Source organism: Oreochromis aureus, linkage group 23, assembly GCF_013358895.1.
Source record: "Oreochromis aureus strain Israel breed Guangdong linkage group 23, ZZ_aureus, whole genome shotgun sequence".
NCBI lineage: Eukaryota > Metazoa > Chordata > Actinopteri > Cichliformes > Cichlidae > Oreochromis > Oreochromis aureus.
The window spans coordinates 626,850-649,481 of NC_052963.1; the positions used below are offsets into that span (position 1 = coordinate 626,850).

At 40.3% G+C, this 22,632-nt stretch overlaps 1 long non-coding RNA gene across 1 annotated transcript; it reads right to left on the bottom strand.

Moving 5' to 3' along the window:
- Window positions 1-7,658: 7,658 nt before the first annotated feature.
- On the bottom strand, window positions 7,659-18,495 carry LOC120436472. The gene is made up of 3 exons (XR_005610468.1): window positions 18,434-18,495; window positions 8,829-9,275; window positions 7,659-7,680 (listed from the first exon to the last, which is right to left on the bottom strand). It is a non-coding gene; the product is annotated as an uncharacterized LOC120436472 (long non-coding RNA).
- Between the last annotated feature and the right edge of the window lie 4,137 nt (window positions 18,496-22,632).

The window sequence follows — 22,632 nt, forward strand, 5'->3', positions numbered from 1 at the left end:
ACATAAGGTGTGGTGACATTCCTTGTCGGAATGTCAGAAGAGGGAATGTTGGGATTCAGAAATTCTTTTATTCCTACTATATAATCTGCATTATTACGATTGCATTAAGAACATGTTTTACAGCAGTGTTTTTTATATAGTAATATTGTTTACAGGGTTCATATTGCATTGAATATGTTTGTCATCACATTCATTCTATTCACAGGTTTAGTTCATTTTATACACATTGCATATCTGTGCTTGTTTAGAGTTGATGTTCTATCCAAGAGGGTTTTAAGCTTCACTGGTGAGAGTGTCCAGGTGATACATGTTGAGGGAAGATGAGAACATAGCAGGTTAATTGCATGCATGCTTACAAAACACATAAATCTAGTAGCAGGCCTGAGCGAGGGCCCAAGTGTCTTCTGCTTCTTATTTGAGACCTGCGCCAATTCAGTTTACTTAGTGATTGATGACGAGGGTCCATTCCACTAGATTTCCACTAGAGAGGGACCCAGGAAAGGAGCAGAGACCACTTAAGCATGAAGTGTTTTCAAGTGGGAGCTGGCGTTTTATTACTGGACCACGTAGATGACATGAGGTTATTGTCTGATTTGCTGAGTCAGGGGACGGCTAGAGAGGGTCAGAGCGAAGGCAGTGGACCTGGGAATGGATGGATGCCATTAATGGATCCAGAGGTGACAGAGTGGGTCGAAGAGTGACACAAGAAAATGGTGTAGTGACGTCTCTGGAAGAGACGTCAAGAGAGGGAATTGTGGAATTACAGGGATTATTTTACATAACCATCATCTTTATCATTGCATTAATTATCATTTCATCCAAGCATTTATTGAAGTTGCTGGCATTATGTTATAATTTGTATTACAGGGGTTATCATAATCAAATATTAACATGTTTATTACAGGTGCAGTTATAACCACTTTAAATCGTTGAGTTAAATCTATAATCTTAAAAGCTTATATGCTGAGTATATTGCTACAGTAAAATAGTAGCTGAGCAAAGGCCTGAATGTATTCAGCTTCTTATTGCATTTGAGTTTGCCTAGCAACAGGTGACGCAAAGAGGAGGACAAGTCCATGGGGACCTCAAAGGCCTGAGATCATCACCATATTTGGATGGATGCCAGAAAGGGGAACTCCTGTCTCTGCATTTATCTCTTAAAATTGATCATTGTCTGTAAAAGAGGCAAATAATGTTCTTAAGATGCAAATTATGTGCTTGTAAATGCAAGAGGGGGCGTCATAATACCCTGATGTTATAAAAGCAATCTGAAGTGTATTTTTGGGTGGGGATTTACAACTGATGGTTTCCAGTGTACGTCTCCCCACGCTGCGTGTATTCATTAAAATCAGTTGTTTGATCGACCTCTTTTGGACCATCATTGTTTTACTCTCGTCCTCAATTTCGGACCCGTAACAATTCTTAAAAATTATCTTCTTGACAACACACATACTTTGTATCTTTTCTTTTAATTGTCCCACTTCTTTTTGGCCTGCAAGGGGGTTACTTTCCCTTGCAGGCCCATCTTCTCGAGAATAGTCCTGATCGCACACAAAAAAATATGATAATCCCTAAATCCAAAAGTTTTCACAGCAGATCACAAGAGGAATATCATCTGGACATCACAGGTTCTGTACAGTTATTGAAACCGTACTCAGATGAATATGACGTGTAAAGTGATTTATTCGTGTACCTCCATCCCACAGTCGCTGAATTTTTTACCCCGGTGAAGAGGTGATCGTTTTCTCCTCTAGTTTTAATGAAGTCTGCCGTTTGCTCTTTGGTCCCTATAAACATATCACAAAGAAGTTGATTGGGAAAAATGTAAGCAGCAATGAAAAACCGCGGGACCCACCATACAAGCTTTCAAACATACTGTCATACAGCCCCTCATCAAAAAGAACAACTTGGATTCTTCTGTTCTTTCTAATTTCTGGCCCATTTCTAAGCTCCCTCTTCTGTCTATGGTTTTAGAGAAGGTAGTATATACTCAACTAAACTGCATCTCCAAGAAGTCCCTCTCTGGTTTCAAATCACAGCATACTGGAGAAGGTATTAAAGGTACTGTATGCAAATGGTTCCAGTCATATCTGTCAGATAATTCAATTCAATTCAATTCAATTTTATTTATATAGCGCCAAATCACAACAAAAGTCGCCTCAAGGCGCTTTATATTGTACAATAGATCGCACAATAATAAATACAGAGAAAACCCCAACAATCATATCATATGACCCCCTATGAGCAAGCACTTTGGCGACAGTGGGAAGGAAAAACTCCCTTTTAACAGGAAGAAACCTCCGGCAGAACCAGGCTCAGGGAGGGGCGGGGCCATCTGCTGTGATTGGTTGGGGTGAAGAAGGAAAACAGGATGAAAGACATGCTGTGGAAGAGAGACAGAAATTAATAACAGATATGATTCGATGCAGAGAGGTCTGTTAACACATAGTGAGTGGCTGGAAAGGAAAAACTCAATGCATCATGGGAATCCCCGGCAGCCTACATCTATTGCAGCATAACTAAGGGAGGATTCAGAGTCACCTGATCCAGCCCTAACTATATGCTTTAGCAAAAAGGAAAGTTTGAAGCCTAATCTTGAAAGTAGAGATAGTGTCTGTCTCCCGAATCCAAACTGGAAGCTGGTTCCACAGAAGAGGGGCCTGAAAACTGAAGGCTCTGCCTCCCATTCTACTTTTAAATACTCTAGGAACAACAAGTAAGCCTGCAGTGTGAGAGCAAAGTGCTCTAATAGGGTGATATGGTACCACAAGGTCATTAAGATAAGATGAGGCCTGATTATTTACGACCTTGTATGTGAGGAGCAGGATTTTGAATTCAATTCTGGATTTAACAGGAAGCCAATGAAGGGAAGCCAAAACAGGAGAAATATGCTCTCTCTTTCTAGTCCCTGTCAGGACTCTTGCTGCAGCATTTTGGATTAGCTGAAGACTTTTCAGCGAGTTTTTAGGACATCCTGATAATAATGAATTACAGTAGTCCAGCCTGGAAGTAATGAAGGCATGAACTAGTTTTTTAGCATCACTCTGAGACAGGATATTTCTAATTTTAGAGATGTTGCGCAAATGGAAGAAAGCAGTCTTACATATTTGTTTAATATGTGCGTTAAAGGACATGTCCTGGTCAAAAATGACTCCAAGGTTCCTCACAGTGTTACTGGAGGCCAAGGTAATGCCATCCAGAGTAAGAATCTGCTTAGATACCATATTTCTAAGATTTTCAGGGCCGAGTACAATAACCTCAGTTTGATCTGAATTAAGAAGCAGAAAGTTAGCGGCCATCCAGGTCTTTATGTCTTTAAGACATTCCTGCAGTTTAACTAATTGGTGCGTGTTACCTGGCTTCATGGATAGATAGAGCTGCGTGTCATCTGCATAGCAGTGAAAATTTATGCTATGTCTTCTAATGATGCTGCCTAGGGGAAGCATGTATAATGTAAATAGAATTGGTCCTAGCACTGAACCCTGTGGAACTCCATAATTGACCTTAGTGGGTGAAGAGGACTCTCCATTTACTTGAACAAATTGGAGTCTATTAGATAGATATGATACAAACCACTGCAGCGCAGTACCTGTAATACCTACAGCATGTTCTAATCGCTCTAATAGGATATTATGGTCAACAGTATCAAACGCAGCACTAAGATAGAAGTTTCTTCGTCCATTTAGGCAGTATTCATCATCTGTGTCCCCACTTAGTTGTGGAGTACCTCAGGGTTCTCTACCTGGGCCCATTCTCTTTTCTTTATATATGTTTCCCTTAACATCTATTAGGATGGCCTGTAGTGACTAGGTTCAAATGGGAGGCTTGAGGCAGAGAAGGGATACAGACCCACCATGTTTTATTCATCAACATTTAAATTCCAAATGCATAACATAAAATAAAACAATGTAGCCCAGTGATGGGACATGGCTCCAGCAACACCCTCTGATGTTAAATGGTACCCCTTTATGGACTGCTGCTAAATGGCCCATACCATTATCTGGGGTTACGTATGAACCTAAACTACACACACATTTCTTATCTAATAACCTTTATTAATATCAAATCAATAGTGTAGGCATAATAACCGTAATTACAATTATTAAAATAAATATTTCCCACTTGGACTGCTGCCTATAATCTACAATAAACTAATCTATTCAATCCTGTCTTCAATCACTTGGTACCGCCAGGAAACTTTAAAAGGGAACTCGAGATGCCTGGGGACTCTTTTGGCTGGCACACCATCAGGAGAAACCACAGGTAAGATGATTTTGTCCAAAAGGTAAGTGTTAAAGTAATGTTTTCCACCAGCTTAAACAAACTTCCCATACTAATTGAAATTTCTTTTCTTGGGCAGACATTAAACAGTAGCCTAAAGCAGATGACTCGTAAGCTGGAGAGGAAATGGCGTGTCACAAATTTAGAGGATCATCATTTAGCCTGGAGAAATAGTTTGCTGCTTTATAAGAAAGCCCTCCGCAAAGCCAGAACATCTTACTATTCGTCACTGATTGAAGAAAATAAGAACAACCCCAGGTTTCTCTTCAGCACTGTAGCCAGGCTGACAAAAAGTCTACCTTCATTACAACATCCCTAAACATAGCATCTGTTGTCATTGCTTTGAAGATGGCCTACAGATATATTTGCCTATACAAACCAACAGATGTACAATCACGGTTGGAAATAACTGGTGGCTTGACATAAACGTCGTCAATCTGAACAAAAGTAAAAGATAAATTATTTTATTTTGGCGACCCAACCTGTTAGATGTGTATGATCGCGCCATTGGTCTTTTAGCCTCTTACTGTTGTCTGGTTACAAGGACCCTTGGTGTGACTTTTGACAAGTTTCTTTCAACTAAGGCTCCTCAGTAAGGTAAAGGCCTAGATTCTGAGATCCAGGTTTAAAAGCAGAGACAATCAAGCATTTTCAGTGGTGGCTCCTGATCTTTGGAACAACTTGCCTCTTCACATTAGTGCTGCCCGGTCTCCCAGTCATTTAACACTTTCAAAAACCTTTTTGTTCTCACTTGCTTTCAGGTCTAGTTGAGCAGAATACACTGGTGTTTTGTTTTATTTGTTTTTTACAGTTTATTTACTTGTTTTATTTGATTTTTAGTTTATATTCATTGTTAATTTAGTGACTGTTTTATATAGTGTGTATTTTGTATAAGTTGTACATACTTTGGTCCCTGGAGATTATTTAAAAATGTGCTATATAAGTAAGCTTTGACTTGACTTGATTTCTTCAGTTCAGATGAAGCTAAGACAGCCTATGTTGATTCTTACAGGTTTGTTGATGAATTGAAGAACTGTCCTTGGTCAACTGTCCTTTGCATCCAGAGGAAGCTGTGTCATTAAATAGGAATGAAGAATGGAACATTTTTTCCCTGATTCCCAGCAGTAACCCCTGGGGACCACCAGGTGTAGCCCATGCCGCAGGCCTTGGTGAACTCCCTCAGAATGGCACATACTGAGCACCAGGATATCTCTCTATTTGGGCCAGCTGGGTAAATGAATCCATAAAAGCAGTCATCATGGAGGCATTGAACAGTACTATTCTGAACAGTGAGTACATTCTTTTTCTTTGTGAGGCTTCTGGTTCTCCGTTGGCGTTGACTATCCCTTGTATTATTTGGACCATGGCAGAATTACTGGTACATGTCTCATTGTCACTTATTTTGCCTTTAGTCTGTTTTGCTTCTTGAAGATAGTGTTCCTCTTTCAGGATTTGACATCATTCCTGTTGTCTACTATGTGTCAGGGGAGTCTCCAGGAAACATTTGGCTTTGGCATTTGACTTGGGTCCAGGCAGCAGAGTTGCAGGCTTACACACCTCTGCAGCGTCTTTACTCCTGTCATTCCCCCAAACCCCATTCCCATAGAGACTTTGTCCACTCCCATGTAATCAAAAAAGAACCAAAAGGTAACAAAAAACAATTTAAGCATTAAAAAAATCACTAAGAACAATAAAGCATCATCAGCTGCACCTAAGAGTAAAATAATTAAACATTAGTTTTTTCACTTCTAAGTCTCTGTTAGTAAATGATTTATTAATTTATCAATATATTGATTTAATCTTCCACTCCAGCTTATTAATGAACCATAAACCCAGACAGATTTAATTCATTTGAAAGCCTAACTCTTAGCCTTGTCTGCCATAATTGGAAAACTCAAAAGCCAGTTATTTGTTATCTCTTAACCACGTCCACCTGGTCCCTACTCAGAGTTTCTGTCTGATTTCTCTATATTTTTTATCTGATTTAGTGCAAAGCTCAGATAAAATAATTGTTCTGGGTGATTTTAATATCCATGCTAATAATCACAGCCTCAAAACAGTAATTAATCTATTGTTTGACTACACCAGCTTCTCTCAAAATGGAAAAGAGCCCACCCATCACACTCTGGATCTTGTTCTGAGATATGGCATGGAAACCGAACATGAGGTGGCTGTGGGTCATCCGTTGAAGTTTCCAGTCTGCATTTCAAATATCGTTGGACAAGAATGTTAGATAGAAAGTGCTTGTGTTGTTTAAAGCGCTTTGAGCACTCTGGGAGAGTAGAAAAGAATTCCATGAAAACCTTCTTTTGTCTGCTCAATTGTTAATAACATTCATATTTACAATAATGGATTATGCAGTAGTGGGAACTGCATTTGATTACAGTAAATGTCTTTCTGAAAGTGCCATAATTAAGTTTAAGGATGTAATTTGTCCACTCTTCTTCAATGCCATGTGCCAACACAGTGCAGAGCAGATACCTAACCTCTTCTCCAATAGAGGCCAATTATCTCATTAATGGTGTTACATCTTCACTGCAGATGGCTATGCATACTTTTGGAGAGGAAATGTCATCTCACTAATTTAGAATTCTTGATTCGACCTGGAATAAATAAAGCCCTCCATAAAGCTAGAACATCTTACTACTCATCACTGATTGAAGAAAATAAGAACAACCCCATATTTCTCTTCTCTTCAATTCAATTCAATTTTATTTATATAGCGCCAAATCACAACAAAAGTCGCCTCAAGGCGCTTTATATTGTATAGTAGATCGCACAATAATAAATACAGAGAAAAACCCAACAATCATATGACCCCCTATGAGCAAGCACTTTGGCGACAGTGGGAAGGAAAAACTCCTTTAACAGGAAGAAACCTCCGGCAGAACCAGGCTCAGGGAGGGCGGGGCCATCTGCTGCGACCGGTTGGGGTGAGAGAAGGAAAACAGGATAAAGACATGCTGTGGAAGAGAGACAGAGATTAATAACAGATATGATTCGATGCAGAGAGGTCTATTAACACATAGTTAATAGACCTCTTCAGCACTTCAGCAATCTAACACTCTTCATTTTTTTTTTTTTTTTTTTTTTTTTTTTTAACCTGTCCCGTTTGGCTCTTTTGCCATCAGAATTATTGTCTAAAGGCGGAGAAAGATGCCCAACGGATTTACTTTTTACCAAATGGACCATCCCAGCCTTGCCGTAATGGTCCATTTGATTCACCTTTATTGTTTATTTTATTTTCACTTGCTGAATACGGGACAGACTTGACTGGTGGAAAGAAAGGGAGAAAGAAAGAGGAAAGAAAACAGCTGAGAAGAGGGACGGGGAGAAGGGCAAAACCAAAACCAACAGAATAAGCAGACAAAAAATACATATATCGATCACCTGGATCACCTGTTGAGAAAGAAAAAAAAGAAAGCAAGCAGAAGAAAACGAGAGTAATAAACAACATCACAATGATATATGGGAATATGACAGTAAATACTAAATATTAAACATTATTGTGCAGCACGTGAGATCGACAGCGCACAGTGTGCTTTGAGGTAGGAGCCAAAAAGGGTGTAGTTTGTGTGTGTGATCACCCGTGTGTGCACCTGTGAGCATGAACGCGCTTGTTTTTAAAAGGTTCCTTCATGTAATGATCTGCTAGACTGTTTGTCAGCACTGTAGCCAGGCTGACAAACAGTCAGAGCTCTACTGAGCCAACAATCCCTTTAACGTTAACTAGTAATGACTTCATGAACTTCTTCACAAATAAAATTTTAACCATTAGAGAAAAAAATGACTCATAATCATCTTAATGACTTATTATTATATACACCTACTTTCAGTCATATTTATATGTATTTAGACTCCTCTCAAATTGATCTTTCTAAGTTAACTTAAGTTAAATAAGAACTCAAGTTAACTTGTAAGTTAACTAAACTAATATCACTTCTTCTAAAACATCAGTGTGTCTATTAGACCCCCAGGATCAAAGATGTCCTGCCATTAATTAATGCTTCAATCTTAAATATGATCAACCTATTTCTGTTAATAGGCTATGTACCACAGGCCTTTAACGTGGCAGTAATTTAACCACTAATTAAAAAGCCATCACTTTGTCAAACAGCTAACAGATCATCTGCAGAGGAATGGCCTCAGCAATTGGTCAGCCACACTAGCCCACTCTCTATTGATGATACTATTTAACTCAGATCCCGTAGACCCGCTTCTTGACCTGAAACATTTCCATTTTCAACTCAATTAACACCATTTGTCCTCTCCTCACCTTCACAGAGCTCCCAGCCACTTGCCCAGTTAAACTCTCACTTCAGTTCTCAGTGCATTCAGACTCATCAAACTGTCTCACATTGTATTCTGTCGCCATAAGATTTTATCTATCCTATCAGAACAGCTGTATGATACAATCAGCTAACTCAAAACTGTCTCAGTTCACACTCGTGTAACCAGGTTAGTTCAACCCCACAACAACCTCCTCTGCAAGCTCCAACCTGGTCTCAAACCCATCATTCTCCTTTCCAGCGTCCCCCGCACCTCACCTTTTCGCTGAGAGTTGGGTCAGTGTGGCAGCTTCCTCTTGCAAAGCAATTTGTTGTTTAAAATGTGCCCACTACACTACAGGGTGGCTGTGTTGTGTGTGTATGCATGGCTGGGACTGGGGCTTGCTGGGACTTGGCCCCTGTGTAAGCTGCACCCATGTGCTTTTGGTAAATCTTCCGGTTCTTATATGGTACTTTTCTACTCTGCCTGAGCACTCAAATTAATACAACTTGCCCCATTTCACAACAGCACTTTAAAAAAACAAACATTTTCTTTATAAGTGCTTCCCAGCTAACATTAGAACACATTCATATCAGTCATCCACAATAGATGCATTAGAGAGAAAACTGGGATTAGTACCTTGCTCAAGAATATTTAAACCACCAACCTTCGAATTAGCAGACGACCTGCTCTACCTTCTGAGTTACAGCCATCATCTCTTGTTCCTGGCAGAGAGAACAGGAGTGCAACATAAGGGTTTAAAAGGAAGGTGACCCCACCCTGGTCCCCAAAGTCATACCCAGAAGCCAATTTACAAGGTAAGGTGATTTTATTACTCCCAAACTGAAAGCTTTAACTCCAGGGTGAACAAAGGCCAAAATAACAAACAAAACAAGCTTATTGAAAGAGGGAGGTGCTACCTAAACCCTGGGTGAAACAAAAACCAAACAAAAGACCAGTGCTACCCCTAACTCCCTAATTTAATAAACAAGAGAAAACAGTACTGTCAATGGAAAATTGTACTTAGTAGTCAGTATAAGCTTTTAATGATATAAGTTTAAATATGATAGAATATATGGAACGCCAGGACTGCCATAATGAATTACTTAAATACACCATTAAATAATTAATTAAATGTGGCAATAATTAATTAAAATGGGAATTAATTAATTAAATAAATAGTTATGACACATGTAATTAATTAATTATTGACACATTTTATTAATTATTTATGTATTTCACATTTTAATTAATTATTGACACATTTAATTAATTAATTATTGACACATTTAATTAATTATTTGTGTATTTCACATTCTAATTAATTATTGACACATTTAATTAATTATTTCATGATATATTTATTTATTTCATTTTGGCAGTCCTGGCGCCTGGCTCTCATCATGAAATAATTTTATCTGTCAGCCTCACCCATCAAACTCAGGGGGCGGGGTTAACGCTGATCGACTCAAAACCATTGCTTTGACCTGGTGGCCATTGTTTTTAGCCCACAACAACCGGCAGAACTGAACTTTGAAAAACCCTGTTTGTGTGTCACCAAATACAGTTTTAATATTTTTTTAGCCGAGAATGTAGTGGTTTAATCTTCATATGTCTGATCGGTTTGTCAAGATACAGCCTCTTTGCAAAAGTGCTTCGATGATTTCGGAGATGTCTGCCCAGTCTCACGGCAAAGCGTGGGATAGACCCGCTCGCCTCGCAAGCAATCGAGCTGTTGTTAACGCCGACAAAGCGCAGGCCCCGGTACACAGCTGTAATAACCCCCGCTGACACTGACTTCTTTTACTGAGGTTATATTTATCGGGGTTTTATTTCCTGATGTTCTTATGTGTCCTACGTGTTTCAGTCGCCAATTCTGAATTATAACTAACATTAAAAACATGTTTAAGGAGGAGAGAGAGCAAATAAATTCGATTAACAGCTGATCTTTGGGTTTCTGTTCAGTAATCAGCGTGACCTGCGTATAAACGCATAAAAGAGAAAACGTTGGTGTTTCCGTCATGTAGTAACTGCTGGCTTTAACTGTACAAAGGTTGTTCGACACTATGAAACACATACAGACTTCATGATGTTCGGCTAATATTTTTATATTAATCATGAGGGTGACCTGTACACCACGGAGCAAGATCAGCATCTCTCCACGATATCTTCAGATCTCTGAGTTAACACAGAGTTTCCCAGCTGACTATCTAACTGTCATCTACGAATATGTCACGGGTCATATCAATATGATTTTACAGAAAAGCATCCTTAATACTGCCAACTATTCCAGAGACGTGAAAATCTACAGCATAAAGAACACAAAAATATAGCAGTCTAACGCAACACTGTAACAGAGATGAACCGTCAGTTTGTCGCAGATCAAAGTGGAATGAAAGTGATTGGTTGAACAGGTGTTCGTGATCTGTGTTATCTGCATTTTCATCAGTGTAAGAGACTCAGCAGCAGATTAGACTAACAGTTATACATTTAATAAATCACCAAATGAATCCACGATCGAACCTGTTCCGACAATTTGAGTTTGTATTCCCTCAGCTGCAGACTCGCTGCTGTTTAAATGTTTGAGAGGAAGATTAGATATAAAGCAAACATCAAACATAGACTCAGTCTGCGGTCACATTTGATATGAGGCCAGCACGGATATTGGCTGTGTCCTGTTTTAAGATCATACATGTAAAATTGTTGTCTGACCTCCGTCGATCCAGCCGCTCAGAGTCCGTGGTTACCATGGTTACTGCATAAGCAGCTATAATGTAAACATTACGCAGCATGGGTGTTTATGTTTTCATTGCAAAAGAACTGTCTGAATGGTTAACTGACGTTAACTTGGATAAATTATAGTTAAGGAGTATCACAGATAACGCCCATGTGACCTGCTGAAATCAGTAGGCTATTACCGAAATACACGTGCTATATCATAAACTACGATATAAATAGGGAGGTCCTATTAACATGTTTAGTTTTAAAGGACACCTTCCTGCCTTTAGTCTCATTCATGAGCAGTATTAGTTTTCTTCTAACATCCAGAAGTCTGCACGATGTGTTTCATAGTTTGTAACAAACCTTTACAGTTAAACATAACATGACCGAAAAAGCAAAAAAAAAAAAAAAAAAGAGAGAGAGAGAGAGAGAATCAATCACACAAATTATATGTTAAGCTCATTTATTTTTAGTTAAGTAAACTCTAAAAATTCTAACATAGCTGGTGCTTAGAATACAGTTAAATAACTATTAAAAACAGATGATATAATATTTCTGTCCAGGTTGCAGTCTTCATCTTGAACATGCTGTTGCAAACTCTGCTCCTCTCGGTGGAAATGCGCCTTCTTTTCCTCTTTGTATAAAAACATTTTAAAAGTCAGTTTAATCTCAAAATTCACTGTTAAATCCAAAACACACCAGATAAAGAAAAGCGAATAGTTCAGTCTAACACATGTGCCAGTGAACCATTAAACGTCTGTAAAACTCTGCAGTTATGAAACATAACTTTAATTTGAGCCAAACCGATTTGCTCAGTTGTAAATAAAACAGCGAAGTAAACGTGACCCGACAGACAAAACCTGAGTGAATTAAGTCCAGCGTTTAACCACTGAGAGCTAAAACTCAGGTGAGGTTTCAAAGCTGTGTGCAGGTGATTGGACATCAGCTGCCGATGAAGTGGGTTCGCCTATAAAGTCCTCTGTAAGAAACAAGCTCCAGCAGCTCTGCGCTCGGGAAAAATACTATATTTACTTATGTTGTGCAGAAAAATGCGCTGACATTGCGTTATATCAAGCACCGGCTGCCCAGTTAAACTGTGACTATCACCAGGTAACGTGGGCGTGTTTCTTGAATTAGCAGCAGGTGTTAAACAGCTGACAGGTGAGGAGGACGCATGCAGGTAAACTGAGGGCCTGCTGAGCTGATCGCTGGTGTCCTGAGAAACATGTCAGCTCGTTCTTTATGTTACAGAAGCACAGAGACACAAGACCAGGCGGAAAGAGACGATCGTTCGGTGAAAATGCGAATCTCTGCGAATGCAACATGTGGAACACGGAGAGTGGAATATGTAAACAAACCGTTGACGTAACCCCCTCGGTGCACTCTGCATGCTGACTGTTAGCAGAGCTACTGAAATCTCTGAAAACATCTGAGCACTTTTGCAAACATGTTCTATGCTGACAACCTGACCAGACATGTGAAGATTACGGCGACATTCGCGGCTAAAACACTGTTAAAAGTGTAGTTGGTGACAGAAAACGGGGGTATTTTAAAACTACACCACCACCATTGCTGCCTGTGATTTGAAACGCATTCTGGGATACCTGGCTGCCTCAAGTCTACAGAAGCAATCGATTATCTAGGATCGACCTGTTTTGACTTACATTGCACGGCAACCAATCAAATGTTAGAGAAGCTGCATGGGCAGCGTTAACCCCGCCCCGTGAGTTTGATGGGTGAGGCTGACAGATAAAACTAGAAAAATTTGCATTTCCTGCGAAAATGCTGTGTGGATGCCTTAACGCTGAAGCTGTCTGCTGAAAAGCTGAAAAAGATGAAAAGTTGCAAAAAGTTGTATGGTGGTGAAAAAAAGAACGTCACCCTGAGCAGGATTCGAACCTGGACCTCCTGGGCGCAAGGCGGCTACTCATCTCACTGTGCCAAATTCACTCTCACAAGGTAAGAGATGGAGAGACTGACAATTATGGTGAAATGAGCAGAAACTGCTGAGAATTGCGCTGATAAGAGGTGAAATGGTTGAAAATTTTGCAGAAAAGAGGTGAATCAGCAGAATTTCTGCAGAAAAGAGGCAAAGGAGCAGAAACTTGCGCTGAAAAGAGATGAATCAGCAGAGTTTCTGCTGAAAAGAGTTTTTTTTTCTGAAAACAGCCCCAAAAAATGGAATTTGTGCTGAAAAGGGGTGAAAAAAATGAAAATTTTGCTGAAAAGGGGTGAAGAAGCTAAAGTATACCAAATCAAAGTATTTGTGCCAAAACATAGTGTTTCTGCCATATTGTGGTATTTGTGCCACAAAAGTTACTACATTACAACATGAATACGGATTAAAGATGAAAGAAACTGGCAACAAATTCCTCCACTACAAACCAGTCTGATACCACTTCTTTGCAGTGTTCATGTTTACTAAGGCACTACCCAAAAGGCGCCACAAGAGGGCACTCCAACACAAGAGATGAGGTGAATGAGCAGAATTTCTGCTGAAAAGAGGCAGAAGGTTCTGTATGTAGAAAAAAAGAAACACTGTTGAACCATGTGTGAAATAAATAAAGAAATGAAATGAAAGAACAACCTGGTTCTGCTCAAATTCACCAGTCAGAGGTACTGCCTCTGTCTGCTTCATCAGGCTGTGTACTTGTTTCTGCCATGGAGCGTTAACAAGAATCTGAGGTCCATATTAGAAAAGCTGCTAAAATCATAAAACTTTGCAGAATTGTAATAAATTAGCAATATAAATTACAGGTCTGTGATAGTGTATAAATTTGTAGTGAAAAAAAAAAAAAACGTGGACCAAGGTGGGATTGAACCCACGACCTTTGAGCTGCAGAGCCGCCGTGTCATTACTGATTGCGCCACCTGGAAAGGGGCGGCGGTCTGAAAGACAGATACTTGGGCAGTCAGAAAATAGATCGCGGTGAGAGGCGAAAAAACGCCGCTTTTTGGAGTTACAAAACGTCGTGTAACTCAAAAACTAGGAGGGCTAGCAGCATAATTCTTGTACTGGGTGAATCAGCGGACTTTGGTGTACTTTGACTGCGATTTTCATTGATCTTTGTACATCCGTTGCTGAGATATGACAGGAGAAGAAAGCGCAGACCTCAGATATGATTGGCTGGCTGGGAAGCCGTGCAGGCCCTGATTTGTAAATTTGAATGTCTCAGCCCTCAGATATGATTGGCTGGCTGGGAAGCCGTGCAGGCCCTGATATGTAAATTTGAATGCCTCAGTCCTCACAGAGGATTGGCTGCCTGGGGACCTGGCAGAAATATATAGAAATACTATGATTAAGCATAAATACTACATTTAGCATAAATACTATATTAAGCACAAATCCTATAATAAGCAGAAGTACTATATTAAGCACAAATCCTATAAAAAGCAGAAATACTATATTAAGCAATATAAATATCCTATAAAAATCGTATAAAAAGCAAAAATACTGTACTATGATTTGGTAGAAAAACTATAATTAATCAGAAATACTATATTTAGCACAAATCTTATAAAACAGCAGAAATGCTATGATTTAGCGCAATAGTAATAACTTAAACAGAAAAATTGGAAAAGCAAAATGGACAGCTGAAAAAATGCTGAACATGCTAAGGGTCCCTCAAATATACTTGTTAAATGAAAAAAATCAGCAAAAAAAAATATAACAGCCACACAATCACAAATATGGACACATATGGAAACACACATGCAAAGAGAGAGACACATTGAATTTGAATTTGAATCTTACAATGAGATCATCCCATAAAAAGGCTTTCTCTCTCTCTCTCTCTCTCTCTGTCACACAAACACACACACACACACACACACACACACACACACACACAAGATTCAATTCAGTCAACCAGTCTAAATATATTGAATTTGAATCTTACAATGAGATCATCCCATAAAAAGGCTTTATCTCTCTCTCTCTCTCTCTCTCTGTCACACACACAAACACACACACACACACACACACACACACAGGGAGAGAGAAGTAAGTTTCTAGCTCAGTCAAGCAGCCTGGGAGCTGCTGAATTAGAATCCACCAATCAGAGAGCCTGTGCACTTTTTCCCGCCAAAACAGGTGCACGCAGCACAGAGAGACACAGGATTTTTGCAGTCTATTTCTCATAATGATGACTCCCCTCAAACAAATGACCATAATTTCCTAACCGTAGGGGCTAGAACGGTCATTCTTACACCGTTTTGTTCAGAAGAGATGGGGGAATCTTCAAGTGTTGACAATGTATCATTAAAATATGAATTATTAAAGATATTTGACTTCTAATGCACCATAACTGAGTAGAGCAAAGCAAAAACTGCCTTGACTTGCCTTCAAACAACGCTTTCTAACTCTAAATCTATTTGGAGTATCAATATCATTCTTTCACCGTAAGAGACAGCAGGCTTTGGTGAACAATCATGGAAATTTTCAGGTCTCTGTGGAAATCCATCAAAAAGATATGACGAGAGAAAAAAGTGCCTCATTTCCAGAGTTTAAAATCTGAGCGAAGGACGAATTTCCTACCCTCAAACAAGTGTAACTCATTCCAGAATGGTAATAGGTGAGAAAAAAATTCTTGAATTGTGAGCGTCAGGAGTGTCTGAAGATATACCGGGACAAGCCTCATGTCTTAACGTCGCTTCGTTAAGGAGATACGACGATTCGAATATGCCTCTCATTACAGAAATCCAGCGGTGATTTTGAAGAAACTCTCCATTGACTTTCTATGGAGACTTTTCCGACTTTGTGTTGGTCTGAGGAGATTTTCCAAAATTCTATAAATCCCACAACAATGATAGTGACATTTTCTGAAAGCCAGCAAAAATACCTACGTTTTGATATATAATTTGTGGAAGTTGAGTGAAAATTGAGCAAGTAGCAAGAAGTTGTTCGGACATGAAGAGAAGACGGCAAAACCTTTAGTGGCACACTGAAAGCCAAGTGCATAGCAACCATAACAACGCATGTATTTTGTGAAAAATCACAAAAATGAAACTCAAAACTAAAAGAGGGATAAGATGAAAATGGTAACAGATATGAAAAAGCTGAATCATTAATGAATAGCCCAATAATTTGTGAACATTTTAAAGTTTGAATGGTTGTTCTAGGCAAAAGTATGAGAAAGTAGTTAAGTTTCAAAAACAAGCAAGTTTTAGCAGAATTGTGGAAGTTTCCCATTCATTTCAATGGGACAAATTAAAGGAAAAAAGCTTAATATTTTAAAAAGTATAATAGCATAAAATACCAAAAGTCATAGCCATCATTAGCAGAAATAGCAGAATAGTTTAAAATTTGAACGGTGAAAATCGGCTGAAAATTGTGAAAGTAGTTAAGTGCCAAAAAAGTACAAAAAGTGGCAACTAGAACTAGAAAGCGAAAATTTCAGAAGAAATTTTATGAGTGCCTATGCCGCTGCTATTCAGTGTAGTTTGCCATTCATACAGCTACAGAGAGCAAAACTCAGAAGAGCACCCATTCTCCACCATGAACTATGGTAAAACAAACACCGCTCACGCTTCACAGATAACAGCTTACAGTTTTGTGTAAAGATGAAGTTACTTAGACAGCGCCGATTTGCAGACGCTGTGCACACAGGTTCATGAGCAGAAGTCCCATTGTACCACGGCAGATCCGACAATGTTTGCATGAACACGCTTTGAAGCATTACGTTATGGACCACTTTTCACACATGGTTGGTGTACCCAAACAGCCGGCTGTAGCTTTTCAACTCACAGCCCGACACACACCCAAAAACAGCCGAGAGAGCACAGACTACGCCCGAGAGGCGTGATTGCAGGTGCCGCTCAGGTGGGTCCACCTCCCTGCAGCGGCACTGCAGACCACGCCCGCCCACACACATCAAACACGTAAAATAAATATTTATGCACTTTTGCATTCACTTTTTGTTTTTGTTATTTTTACACAGTGTTCTGAATGATGAACAATGGTCTACAGCCAATCTTGTGTATTATTATACAAACTTTGGTTGTAAGTTTTAGATAACTATTTAATAAAAGCTAAATATTTTATATGAGAGTAAGAAAGAAAAGTATATCTTTGTGTCCACCTTTCTCTGTTAATGCCCTACCTGGCCCCCTGGCAAAAGCTTTGCTAGATCCGCCCCTGCACAGTTACCAGCTGTCAGCTACACAAAAAAGGAGCTTGGTGTATATTTGTCTGTCAGAAACAGTTCATAACTTCCTTCAACTCATTCATGTCACCTAAGGGTAAACCTGTTTCTCCATCACCAGTTCAGCTCTGATGATTCAGTAAGGACATCTCCTGATTTCATCTTCATGCTCCAGCAAACATCAGCTGATACTAGAAATTAAAATCAAAAGAATTCTAACAACAGCTGATCAAGCTTAAACGTGCTGCTGTTGTTTAGCGCGATAAACAAACAAGAGAGAAAAAGCCGATCATTGATCAGTTTCATGACTGAAGTTTCAACAGGCGAGAGAAATGACAGGGAGGCTGTCATAAAGTTCAACATCGGTAACATCGGTAACTTAGCGCGCACACAGCTGTATACAAACTCCGTGGTGCTAGCTAGCACGCAGTACGAGTTATTGTAAGTGATTGAAAAAGTCAGCACAACGAAAATAAACTACACCTAAACTCGGTTTATATCTGACCCAAATAGAGTGCAGGTCATAACTTCTTACCTGAAATTCAGTTCACCTCACGCTCCTGCCTTCGCTTTCCTGATCCACGATTGACCTCCGCGTTAGCAACGCCGGTCGATCGGCGGTAGCCTCACCGCCTTGTATGTCTCGTTCATGGCATGTCCTTTCTGTCACACACCGTGGATAGCTGCCCTCTGTTGTAGCTCCACCACCAAACAACTCAGTTATTTTTTCCACATCGACCAGCATCATCGGCCCATATAAACGAAAAATAAGTCCAGCTAAGACACAGACCCTTGCCGAGCGATCGGGCGATTAAACAAATTTTAGCCACCTCACTATCAGCCAAGCCTGGGTGGTTTTTCACGAAGGGTCGCTAGCACGCTAGCTAGCTAAGCTAGCGGCGCTAGCTAGCTAGCCAGCCGGCTATCAGCAACAACACGAAGAGAACTGTTGCTAAATAAAGTACACCTAAACTCGGTTTATATCTGACCCAAATAGAGTGCAGGTCATAACTTCTTACCTGAAATTCAGTTCACCTCACGCTCCTGCCTTCGCTTTCCCTGATCCACGATTGACCTCCGCGTTAGCAAACACCGGACGATCGGCGGTAGCCTCACCGCCTTGTATGTCTCGTTCGCGGCATGTCCTTTCTGTCACACACCGGTGGATAGCTGCCCTCTGTTGTAGCTCCACCACCAAACAACTCAGTTATTTTTTCCACATCGACCAGCATCATCGGCCCATATAAACGAAAAATAAGTCCACCTAAAACAGACTGTTGGCGAGCGATCGGGTGGTGAAACGTTTCAGGTGCCTCACTGCAAGACAAGTCCGGGTTCTTTTTCACGAAGGGTCGCTAGTGGCGCTAGCTAGCTAGCTACGCTAACGGCGCTAGCTAGCTAGCCGGCTATCAAGACATGGGATGTCTTCATAAAACGAGCAGATATTTGAAGTTTACACACCTACATTCTCGCCTGAAAATATCTTAAAAGTGTATTTTGTGACCTAGAAAAACGAATAAAAGACGTTTAAAACGAAGTGGTGTCCGCCATTGTTTAACTCCGCAGAGGGGTGCTATGAATTATGGGATATGGAGTTTTGTAACAAGCATACAGATTTTCAGCCGTACTACTCCCGGTATACCACTAGAGAGAGCCAACCCACCACAAATAAAGTCTGTTTCTATGGAAATTGGCCTAAATTTGCACTAAAATCTAAATATTTCAAAAACTATAAAAGTCATAAACACCAAAAGTGTATACCATACTAGTCCAGCTCCAGCCGCACAAAATGATGTAACATATGTAACCCTATTGTCAAAACTGTTCGGCAGAGGAGCGCGGGAAAATTTTCACTAAAATATTAATATTTCAAAAACTATAATAGTCATAAACACCAAAAGTCATAGCACACCATTCCAGATCCAGCCGCACAAAATGAGGTAACATATATGAAGCTTTTCTCAAACCTGCGGGGCGTGATACGTGCCGAAATTTAGGCGGAAGATGGAGAATAATAATAATAAGAAGAATAATAAGAACTAGAAAGCGAAAATTTCAGAAGAAATTTTATGTGTGCCTATGCCGCTGCTAATCAGTGTAGTTTGCCATTCATACGGCTACAGAGAGCAAAACTCAGCAGAGCAGCCATTCTCCACCATGAATTATGATAAAAACAAACACCGCTCGCGCCTCACAGATGACAGCTTACAGTTTTGGGTAAAGATGAGGTGACTTCAGTACAGCCCCGATTTGCAGACGCTGTGCACAGAGGTTCATGAGCAGAAGTCCCATTGTATCACGGCAGACCCGACAATGTTTGCATGAACATGCTTTGAAGCATTACGTTATGGACCACTTTTCACACATGGTTGGTGTACCCACACAGGCAGCCGTAGCTTTTCAACTCATAGCCCAACACACACCCAAAAACAGCCAAGAGAGCACAGACTTTACACCTGTGGGTCCACCTCCCCTGCAGCGGCACTGCAGACCACGCCCGACACACATCAAACACATAAAATAAATATGTATGCACTTTCGCATTCACTTTTTGTTTTTGTTATTTTTACATAGTGTTCTGAATGATGAACAATGGTCTACAGCCAATCTTGTGTATTATTATACAAACTTTGGTTGTAAGATTCAGATAACTATTTAATAAAAGCTAAATATTTTATACAGGGAGTGCAGAATTATTAGGCAAATGAGTATTTTGTCCACATCATCCTCTTCATGCATGTTGTCTTACTCCAAGCTGTATAGGCTCGAAAGCCTACTACCAATTAAGCATATTAGGTGATGTGCATCTCTGTAATGAGAAGGGGTATGGTCTAATGACATCAACACCCTATATCAGGTGTGCATAATTATTAGGCAACTTCCTTTCCTTTGGCAAAATGGGTCAAAAGAAGGACTTGACAGGCTCAGAAAAGTCAAAAATAGTGAGATATCTTGCAGAGGCATGCAGCAGTCTTAAAATCGCAAAGCTTCTGAAGCGTGATCATCGAACAATCAAGCCTTTCATTCAAAATAGTCAACAGGGTCGCAAGAAGCGTGTGGAAAAACCAAGGCGCAAAATAACTGCCCATGAACTGAGAAAAGTCAAGCGTGCAGCTGCCAAGATGCCACTTGCCACCAGTTTGGCCATATTTCAGAGCTGCAACATCACTGGGTGCCCAAAAGCACAAGGTGTGCAATACTCAGAGACATGGCCAAGGTAAGAAAGGCTGAAAGACGACCACCACTGAACAAGACACACAAGCTGAAACGTCAAGACTGGGCCAAGAAATATCTCAAGACTGATTTTTCTAAGGTTTTATGGACTGATGAAATGAGAGTGAGTCTTGATGGGCCAGATGGATGGGCCCGTGGCTGGATTGGTAAAGGGCAGAGAGCTCCAGTCCCACTCAGACGCCAGCAAGGTGGAGGTGGAGTACTGGTTTGGGCTGGTATCATCAAAGGTGAGCTTGTGGGGCCTTTTCGGGTTGAGGATGGCGTCAAGCTCAACTCCCAGTCCTACTGCAAGTTTCTGGAAGACACCTTCTTCAAGCAGTGGTACAGGAAAAAGTCTGCATCCTTCAAGAAAAACATGATTTTCATGCAGGACAATGCTCCATCACACGCGTCCAAGTACTCCACAGCGTGGCTGGCAAGAAAGGGTTTAAAAGAAGAAAACTAATGACATGGCCTCCTTGTTCACCTGATCTGAACCCCATTGAGAACCTGTGGTCCATCATCAAATGTGAGATTTACAAGGAGGGAAAACAGTACACCTCTCTGAACAGTGTCTGGGAGGCTGTGGTTGCTGCTGCACGCAATGTTGATGGTGAACAGATCAAAACACTGACAGAATCCATGGATGGCAGGCTTTTGAGTGTCCTTGCAAAGAAAGGTGGCTATATTGGTCGCTGATTTGTTTTTGTTTTGTTTTTGAATGTCAGAAATGTATATTTGTGAATGTGGAGATGTTATATTGGTTTCACTGGTAAAAATAAATAATTGAAATGGGTATATATTTGTTTTTGTTAAGTTGCCTAATAATTATGCACAGTAATAGTCACCTGCACACACAGATATCCCCCTAAAATAGCTAAAACTAAACACAAACTAAAAACTACTTCCGAAAACATTCAGCTTTGATATTAATGTGTTTTTTGGGTTCATTGAGAACATGGTTGTTGTTCAATAATAAAATTATTCCTCAAAAATACAACTTGCCTAATAATTCTGCACTCCTGTATGAGAGTAAGAAAGAAAAGTATATCTTTGTGTCCACCTTTCTCTGTTAATGCCCTACCTGGCCCCTGGCAAAAGCTTTGCTAGATCCGCCCCTGCACAGTTACCAGCTGTCAGCTAAATAAAAAAGGAGCTTGGTGTTTATTTCTCTCAGAAACAGTTCATAACTTCCTTCAACTCATTCATGTCACCTAAAAAAAAGGTAAACCTGTTTCTCCATCACCAGTTCAGCTCTGATGATTCAGTAAGGTCATCTCCTGGTTTCGACCAGCCGCTTCTACAGCTGTGGCTCCAGCAAACATCAGCTGATACTAGGAATTAAAATCAAATGAATTCTAACAACAGCTGATCAAGCTTAAACGTGCTGCTGTTGTTTAGCGCGATAAACAAACAAGAGAGAAAAGCCGATCATTGATCAGTTTCATGACTGAAGTTTGAACAGGCGAGAGAATGACAGGGAGGCTGTCATAAACTCCATCGTGCTAGCTACCACGCAGTACGAGTTATTATAACTGATTGTAAAAGGTCAGCACAACAAAAATAAACTACACCTAAACTCGGTTTATATCTGACCCAAATAGAGTGCAGGTCATAACTTCTTACCTGAAATTCAGTTCACCTCACGCTCCGACCGCAGCCGCCTGCTTCTCCTGCCTTCGGTTTCCTGATCCACGATCTACCACACGTCGATCGGTGATGCGCCTCGCCGCCTCGTTCCCGCATGTTCTTTCTGACACACACGGTGGATAGCTGCCCTCAGTTGTAGCTCCGTCAGCGACTACCAAACAACTCAGTTATTTTTTCCACATCGACCAGCATCTGGACAATCCACCGCCTTTCACTGTTTGTACCGTTACTAAAAAAAACCCTCATCGGCTCATAAAAACGAAAAATAAGTCCAGCTATGACCCTGAGTCAAAAAGACAGCCAGCTCGGGTTAGCTAGCTACCTGTCTAGCTCTTTGCAGGCACCGAAAACATCA